The 8,697-nt window shown below is 41.2% G+C and overlaps 1 pseudogene; it reads right to left on the bottom strand.

Annotated features, from left to right (window-relative positions):
* Positions 1–7,525: 7,525 nt before the first annotated feature.
* Positions 7,526–7,661, bottom strand: LOC146045104 (U2 spliceosomal RNA; annotated as a pseudogene).
* Between the last annotated feature and the right edge of the window lie 1,036 nt (positions 7,662–8,697).

Below are 8,697 nucleotides of genomic sequence, written 5' to 3'. Positions count from 1 at the left end.
GGTGTTCAATTAAACTAGGGTTAGGAAGGACCTCAGTAAGTTATGGAGAGCAAATAAAGCCATTATACAAATTAGTTTAGAATTGAGATCATCTGATTGGTTGATGCAATTGTCATTCAAAATAAACCATTATGATTGGTTTATGTACTGTCAGTCAACAGTTTTCTATTTTACAACTTTTGCTGGGACCATCATGCGATAGTCTTCAACCAGCAAGACAATTTGTTAAGAATGCTCTTGTTATCAACCATCTGTGGTTGGTTCTGCTGGAGTTCAATTAAACTAGAGTTAGGAAGGACCTCAGTAAGTTATGGAGAGCAAATAAAGCTATTATGCAAATTAGTTTAGAATTGAGACAATCTGATTGGTTGATGCAATTGTTATTCAAAATAAGCCATTCTGATTGGTTTATGTACTGTCAGTCAACAGTTTTCTATTTTACAACTTTTGCTGGCAACATCACGCAATAGCCTTCAAACAGCAAGACAATTGGTCAAGAATGTTCTTGTTATCAACTATCTGTGGCTGGTTCTGCAGGTGTTCAATTAGACTTGGATGAGGAAGGACCTCAGTAAGTTATGAAGAGCAAATAAAGTACTTATGCAAATTAGTTCAGAACTGAGACCATCTGATTGGGTGATGCAACTGTCATTCAAAATAAGCCATTCTGATTGGTTTATGTACTGTCAGTCTACAGTTTTCTATTTTACAACTTTTGCTGGGACCATCATGCAATAATATTCAACCAGCAAGACAATTGGTCAAGAATGCTCTTGTTATAAACAATGTGTGGCTGGTGCTGCAGGTGTTCAATTAAACTAGGGTTAGGAAGGACCTCAGTAAGTTATGGAGAGCAAATAAAACCATTATGCAAATTAGTTTAGAATTGAGATCATCTGATTGGTTGATGCAATTGTCATTCGAAATAAGCCATTCTGATTGGTTCATGTACTGTCAGTCAACAGTTTTCTATTTTACAACTTTTGCTGGGACCATCATGCAATAGTCTTCTACCAGCAAGACAATTGGTCAAGAATGCTCTTGTTATCAACTATCTGTGGCTGGTTCTGCTGGTGTTCAATTAAACTAGGGTTAAGAAGGACCTCAGTAAGTTATGGAGAGCAAATAAAGCCCTTATGCAAATTAGTTAAGAATTGAGACCATCTGATTGGTTGATGCAATTGTCATTCAAAATAAGCCATTCTGATTGGTTCATGTACTGTCAGTCAACAGTATTCTATTTTACAACTTTTGCTGGGACCATCATGCAATAGTCTTCAACTAGCAAGACAATTGGTCAAGAATGTTCTTGTTATCAACTATCTGTGGCTGGTTCTGCAGGTGTTCAATTAGACTTGGATGAGGAAGGACCTCAGTAAGTTATGAAGAGCAAATAAAGTACTTATGCAAATTAGTTCAGAACTGAGACCATCTGATTGGGTGATGCAACTGTCATTCAAAATAAGCCATTCTGATTGGTTTATGTACTGTCAGTCTACAGTTTTCTATTTTACAACTTTTGCTGGGACCATCATGCAATAATATTCAACCAGCAAGACAATTGGTCAAGAATGCTCTTGTTATAAACAATGTGTGGCTGGTGCTGCAGGTGTTCAATTAAACTAGGGTTAGGAAGGACCTCAGTAAGTTATGGAGAGCAAATAAAACCATTATGCAAATTAGTTTAGAATTGAGATCATCTGATTGGTTGATGCAATTGTCATTCGAAATAAGCCATTCTGATTGGTTCATGTACTGTCAGTCAACAGTTTTCTATTTTACAACTTTTGCTGGGACCATCATGCAATAGTCTTCTACCAGCAAGACAATTGGTCAAGAATGCTCTTGTTATCAACTATCTGTGGCTGGTTCTGCTGGTGTTCAATTAAACTAGGGTTAAGAAGGACCTCAGTAAGTTATGGAGAGCAAATAAAGCCCTTATGCAAATTAGTTAAGAATTGAGACCATCTGATTGGTTGATGCAATTGTCATTCAAAATAAGCCATTCTGATTGGTTCATGTACTGTCAGTCAACAGTATTCTATTTTACAACTTTTGCTGGGACCATCATGCAATAGTCTTCAACTAGCAAGACAATTGGTCAAGAATGCTCTTGTTATCAACTATCTGTGGCTGGTTCTGCAGGTGTTCAATTAAACCAGGGTTAGGAAGGACCTCAGTAAGTTATGGAGAGCAAATAAAGCCCTTATGCAAATTAGTTTAGAATTGAGACCATCTGATTGGTTGATGCAATTGTCATTCAAAATAAGCCATTCTGATTGGTTCATGTACTGTCAGTCAACAGTTTTCTATTTTACAACTTTTGCTGGGACCATCATGCAATAGTCTTCAACCAGCAAGACAATTTGTCAAGAATGTTCTTGTTATCAACTATCTGTGGCTGGTGTTCATTTAAACTAGGGTTAGGAAGGACCTCAGTAACTTATGGAGAGCAAATAAAGCCCTTATGCAAATTAGTTTAGAATTGAGACCATCTGATTGGTTGATGCAATTGTCATTCAAAATAAGCCATTCTGATTGGTTCATGTACTGTCAGTCAACAGTTTTCTATTTTACAACTTTTGCAGGGACCATCATGCAATAGTCTTCAACCAGCAAGACAATTGGTCAAGAATGCTCTTGTTATCAACTATCTGTGGCTGGTGTTCAATTAAACTAGGGTTAGGAAGGACAACCGTAAGTTATGGAGAGCAAATAAAGCCCTTATGCAAATTAGTTTAGAATTGAGACCATCTGATTGGTTGATGCAATTTTAATTCAAAATAAGCCATTCTGACTGGTTCATGTACTGTCAGTCAACAGTTTTCTATTTTACAACTTTTGCTGGGCCCATCAGGCAATAGTCTTCAACCAGCAAGACAATTGGTCAAGAATGCTCTTGTTATCAACTATCTGTGGCTGGTTCTGCTGGTGTTCAATTTAACTAGGGTTAAGACGGACATCAGTAAGTTATGGAGAGCAAATAAAGCCCTTATGCAAATTTGTTTAGAATTGAGACCATCTGATTGGTTGATGCAATTGTCATTCAAAATAAGCCATTCTGATTGGTTCATGTACTGTCAGTCAACAGTATTCTATTTTACAACTTTTGCTGGGACCATCATGCAATAGTCTTCAACTAGCAAGACAATTGGTCAAGAATGCTTTTGTTATCAACTATCTGTGGCTGGTTCTGCAGGTGTTCAATTAAACCAGGGTTAGGAAGGACCTCAGTAAGTTATGGAGAGCAAATAAAGCCCTTATGCAAATTAGTTTAGAATTGAGACCATCTGATTGGTTGATGCAATTGTCATTCAAAATAAGCCATGCTGATGGTTCATGTACTGTCAGTCAACCGTTTTCTATTTTACAACTTTTGCTGGGACCATCATGCAATAGTCTTCAACCAGCAAGACAATTGGTCAAGAATGCTCTTGTTATCAACTATCTGTGGCTGGTGTTCAATTAAACTAGGGTTAAGAAGGACCTCAGTAAGTTATGGAGAGCAAATAAAGCCCTTATTCAAATTAGTTTAGAATTGAGACCATCTGATTGGTTGATGCAATTGTCATTCAAAATAAGCCATTCTGACTGGTTCATGTACTGTCAGTCAACAGTTTTCTATTTTACAACTTTTGCCGGGACCATCATGCAATAGTCTTCAACCAGCAAGACAATTGGTCAAGAATGCTCTTGTTATCAACTATCTGTGGCTGGTTCTGCTGGTGTTCAATTAAACTAGGGTTAAGAAGGACCTCAGTAAGTTATGGAGAACAAATAAAGCCCTTATGCAAATTAGTTTACAATTGAGATCATCTGATTGGTTGATGCAATTTTAATTAAAAATAAGCCATTCTGATTGGTTCATGTACTGTCAGTTAACAGGTTTCTATTTTTCAACTTTTACTGGGACCATCATGCAATAGTCTTCAACCAGCAAGACAATTGGTCAAGAATGCTCCTGTTATCAACTATCTGTGGCTGGTTCTGCTGGTGTTCAATTAAACTAGGGTTAAGAAGGACCTCAGTAAGTTATGGAGAGCAAATAAAGATCTTATGCAAATTAGTTTAGAATTGAGACCATCTGATTGGTTGATGCAATTGTCATTCAAAATAAGCCATGCTGTTTGGTTCATGTACTGTCAGTCAACAGTTTTCTATTTTACAACTTTTGCTGGGACCATCATGCAATAGTCTTCAACCAGCAAGACAATTGGTCAAGAATGCTCTTGTTATCAACTATCTGTGGCTGGTTTTGCTGGTGTTCAATTAAACTAGGGTTAAGATGGACCTCAGTAAGTTATGGAGAGCAAATAAAGCCCTTATGCAAATTAGTTTAGAATTGAGACCATCTGATTGGTTGATGCAATTGTCATTCAAAATAAGCCATTCTGATTGGTTCATGTACTGTCAGTCAACAGTTTTCTATTTTACAACTTTTGCTGGGACCATCATGCAATAGTCTTCAACCAGCAAGACAATTGGTCAAGAATGCTCTTGTTATCAACTATCTATGGCTGGCGTTCAATTAAACTAGGGTTAAGAAGGACCTCAGTAAGTTATGGAGGGCAAATAAAGCCCTTATTTGCTTATAAAGCCCTTGTACCGTCAGTCAACAGTTTTCTATTTTACAACTTTTGCTGGGACCATCATGCAATAGTCTTCAACCAGCAAGACAATTGGTCAAGAATGTACATAGAAAAAGGATTTTTTTGTGTTGAGCTTGGTCCCTATGCGTATTTAAATGGATCACAAAGTTATAGTTGGGTAATTTTACTTGGTGATAACGTATATATACAGTGCAAAGTAAGACATCATGATGCCAAACAGATATACATTATGAAAAGAATGCAAAAAATAATAAAAAACAAAGAATAAAACAATCCAGAGTGATACAGTAGCGAGTGCTAGTGTATGTTCATAAACAGTACCAGAATCTCCAAATTTGATCGACGGGCTTGTAGCCAGTCCTGTCAAACCTGGGAGATCAGTCTCCTGGTTAAGCTGGATTGTGGGGGTATGCTCGTCCTCCTTAATTCAGGGGGATGAGGTTTGTCCAGAGTAAGTGTCTTTATCTGATTGCGGCGTCCCGCAGATCAGATGGTGGATGGTTGATTGCAATTTATTCGGGTACCCCTTTTAGACGTCAATATGGGTGTCTCGAGTTTTCGGGAGGGGGATGGGAGGTGCAGTATAGGGGTGCCAGTACGTTGGGAATGTCCAGTATGGTGCGGTGCTGCACACGTGTGATACAATACAGTGTGCCGCAGCCGCAGTGATCTGGACTGGTTCCGGGTGTAAGAACAGCAAGTGGATGCACGTCGCCGTAGTCAGGTAGCTGACTTGTGCGCCGTGTCCTCTGTGCTGCCTGGGATCCCTCCTGCCTCACGTCACCAAGCCCCGCTTCCTACTTACCGATTCTCCACGATTGGTGCGTCTTCTGCTTCGCTCTCGCCGACGGCTTCTGACAGGTCACGCTGACTCTTCAATCTCTGCTGCCGGGAGATGGATGGTATGCAGCGCGGGGTGATCGTCCTAAAGTGCTTCTCAGGGTATGTAATTCCTCAACGCGTTTCTGCTCATTAGAGCCTTCTTCAAGGAGGTTGTTTCCGTCTGGTGCATTGTGAGTTTAAATCTCCCTCTTTGGTGTTCATTTAAACTAGGGTTAGGAAGGACCTCAGTAAGTTATGGAGAGCAAATAAAGCCCTTATGCAAATTAGTTTAGAATTGAGACCATCTGATTGGTTGATGCAATTGTCATTCAAAATTAGCCATTCTGATTGGTTCATGTACTGTCAGTCAACAGTTTTCTATTTTACAACTTTTGCTGGGACCATCATGCAATAGTCTTCAACCAGGAAGCCAATTGGTCAAGAATGTTCTTGTTATCAACCATCTTTGGCTGGTTTTGAAGGTTTTCAATTAGACTAGGGTGAGGAAGGACCTAAGTAAGTTATGGAGAGCAAATAAATTCCTTATGCAAATTAGTTTGGAAATTAGACCATCTGATTGGCTGATGCAATTCTCATTAGGGACAGCCATCGGCCATCGATGTTTATAAACCATCGATGGGTTATGGTCGATGTTCCTTAGTTTTGACATTGATCGGGTTGAACCAGATGGTTTCACACAATCAATGTCAAGCTCAAACTACTAGTTTTGTTTTGCTATTTCCTGGGACACGGAGCATAGCTCCACCACGACACCAGTGAAGCCCCGCCCCCGTATTATGATTGGCCCACAGGCCAGTCAGTCAAATATAATGAATGACCACTGATATGTAACAACATTGATGGCAAAGGCCATCATTAATACTCATTCAAAACAATCCTTTCCAAATGGTTTATGTACTGTCAATCAACCGTTTTCTATTTTACTACTTTTGATGGGACCATCATGCAATAGTCTTCAACCAGGAAGCCAATGAGTTTGAAGAAACTCAGGGAGCCCGAGGTGTGCTCCCACCACCACCAGTGCTGTGCCTAAACACGTGCAAAGGGGGCAGCCGTACGAATGTTTGGACCCTCTCCCAAAGGAGAAAGGCCCCATGGTTCCCCTAACCCCCCTCAACCATAAGGCCGAGGAAGGAAAAAAGGGATCGGTGGGTCCTCTTCGCCGAAGCTCAGAGAGACCCGCTTTTCCTCCACCCCCGGAAGGGTTTTGGACGGTGGGTCCTCCGCACCCGAAGGTTTGGAGAGACCCGCTTAGGCTTCCCTCCGCCTTGCGGCTCGGGGTTGCCCTCGAGGGGACCGGGACTCTCCCCAAAAGGTGAAGAGTCCCAGCCACGTTTGGGGAATGGAAGGCCCGTTAGGGACAGCCGCACTACCCAAATCAAAAAAACGTGACAAAACTAACGAAAAACGTGAAGTGCCAAAAGTGCAAATCAAAGAAATAAATAAAAGAGGCCCTAGCCAGAAGGCCGGGGTGGGGGTGTAAAAAATTGTCCTACCCCATCCAAAAGGACGAGGTAAGGACGTGTAGCCTAACCTAGAGGGAAGTGCGCAGTGTGTGTGCCATTCAGTGCATGGTGCTGGACATCACCAGTGCAAATCAGGCACCCCCGAGTTTCCCCGGGGGCACAGTGCAGCCTCGGGCTCCAGGCAGCCGACCCAGCTTTTCTCTGTCTCACCAGCAGGCATTTTCCAGCCCCCGGCATGGGAATGGGTACTCCAATGGGCTTTTTGAAAGACTCCCTTAGGGGCTGCACCCCCCTCGGAAGAGCAATCTACTCAGTCCCAGGGTTAAGATACTAGGCTGAGCTTTTCGCTGTGCCCAGGCTGGTGGTTAGCCAACCTGGACCAATCTACTCGGTCTCAGCTTTTCTCCGCTCCCTGGGAATGGATACTAGACTGAGCCTTTCGCTGACTCATCCTTCGGGGGCTACGAACCCCATCAAGAGAGTCAAACTACTAAGCCCAGTGTTTCTCCCCCCCTCTTACCAGTGGATTTACGGAAACAACACCTCCTACCAAAGGCAGAGGTGAAGATACTCAGTGAGACTTTTCACTACTCCCGGGAAAAAACAGAGGGGTCCCACACCCTCCGCCCATCAGAGCAGCTACTCAGTCCCACCTTTCTCTATTCTCTGCCAGAGGCCAGTCCATACCCACTGATAAGAACAGATACTACACTTGATCTTAGCCAAAAGGCCGAGAAGCGATTCCTTATGCAAATTAGCTTGGAAATTAGACCATCTGATTGGCTGATGCAATTCTCATTAGGGATGGCCATCGGACATCGATGTTTATAAACCATCGATGGGTTATGGTCGATGTTCCTTAGTTTTGACATCGATCGGGTTGAACCAGATGGTTTCACACAATCAATGTCAAGCTCAAACTACTAGTTTTGTTTTGCTATTTCCTGGGACACGGAGCATAGCTCCACCCACGACACCAGTGAAGCCCCGCCCCCGTATTCTGATTGGCCCACAGGCCAGTCAGTCAAATATTATGAATGACCACTGATATGTAACAACATTGATGGCAAAGCCCACAATGGCCATCATTAATACTCATTCAAAACAATCCTTTCCGGTTGGTTTATGTACTGTCAGTCAACAGTTTTCTATTTTACTACTTTTGATGGGACCATCATGCAATAGTCTTCAACCAGGAAGCCAATTTTTTTTTTTTTTTTTAATAAAACCATCAGGTTTAAAAGCAATCGCTTAAATAGTCTACCCTTTAGACTATCTCTCACGTGACTTTCTGAGCGATAAACTTTTCTCCTTCATCAACTGGTTTTATTTTGCTTTTTTGAAATGAAAAAAACTTACACAGAACCAATAAAAAGCACCACAATACCATATCCCCTCTCCCCTAAACTATACAAATTTTACAACATGCATCCATTTCTTTACTTTCCACACTCCCTCTGCATCCATACCACCTCCACCTTCTTTATCAAACAAATAACATGTATACAATTTCCCCAACACCATCCTAATACAATCATTTACACTTTTATCTTCTTTCTTATACACATACATATTCCTATTATCCCACAATACTTCCATTACACAACACATTAATAGCCACATCACTCTTTCTTTTATTTTCCCATTTACTCCCAAACCAAACATTGCCAAACTCCATGAAATCCCATTTACACCACACAATTCTCTACATAATCCACTCATACCCTTCCATACTTTTTTAGCAAAACCACATCCCCACATTACATGCAATACTGTCT

Source organism: Crinia signifera, chromosome 1, assembly GCF_055691185.1.
Source record: "Crinia signifera chromosome 1, ASM5569118v1, whole genome shotgun sequence".
NCBI lineage: Eukaryota > Metazoa > Chordata > Amphibia > Anura > Myobatrachidae > Crinia > Crinia signifera.
This window is presented reverse-complemented; position numbering and strand designations above follow the sequence as displayed.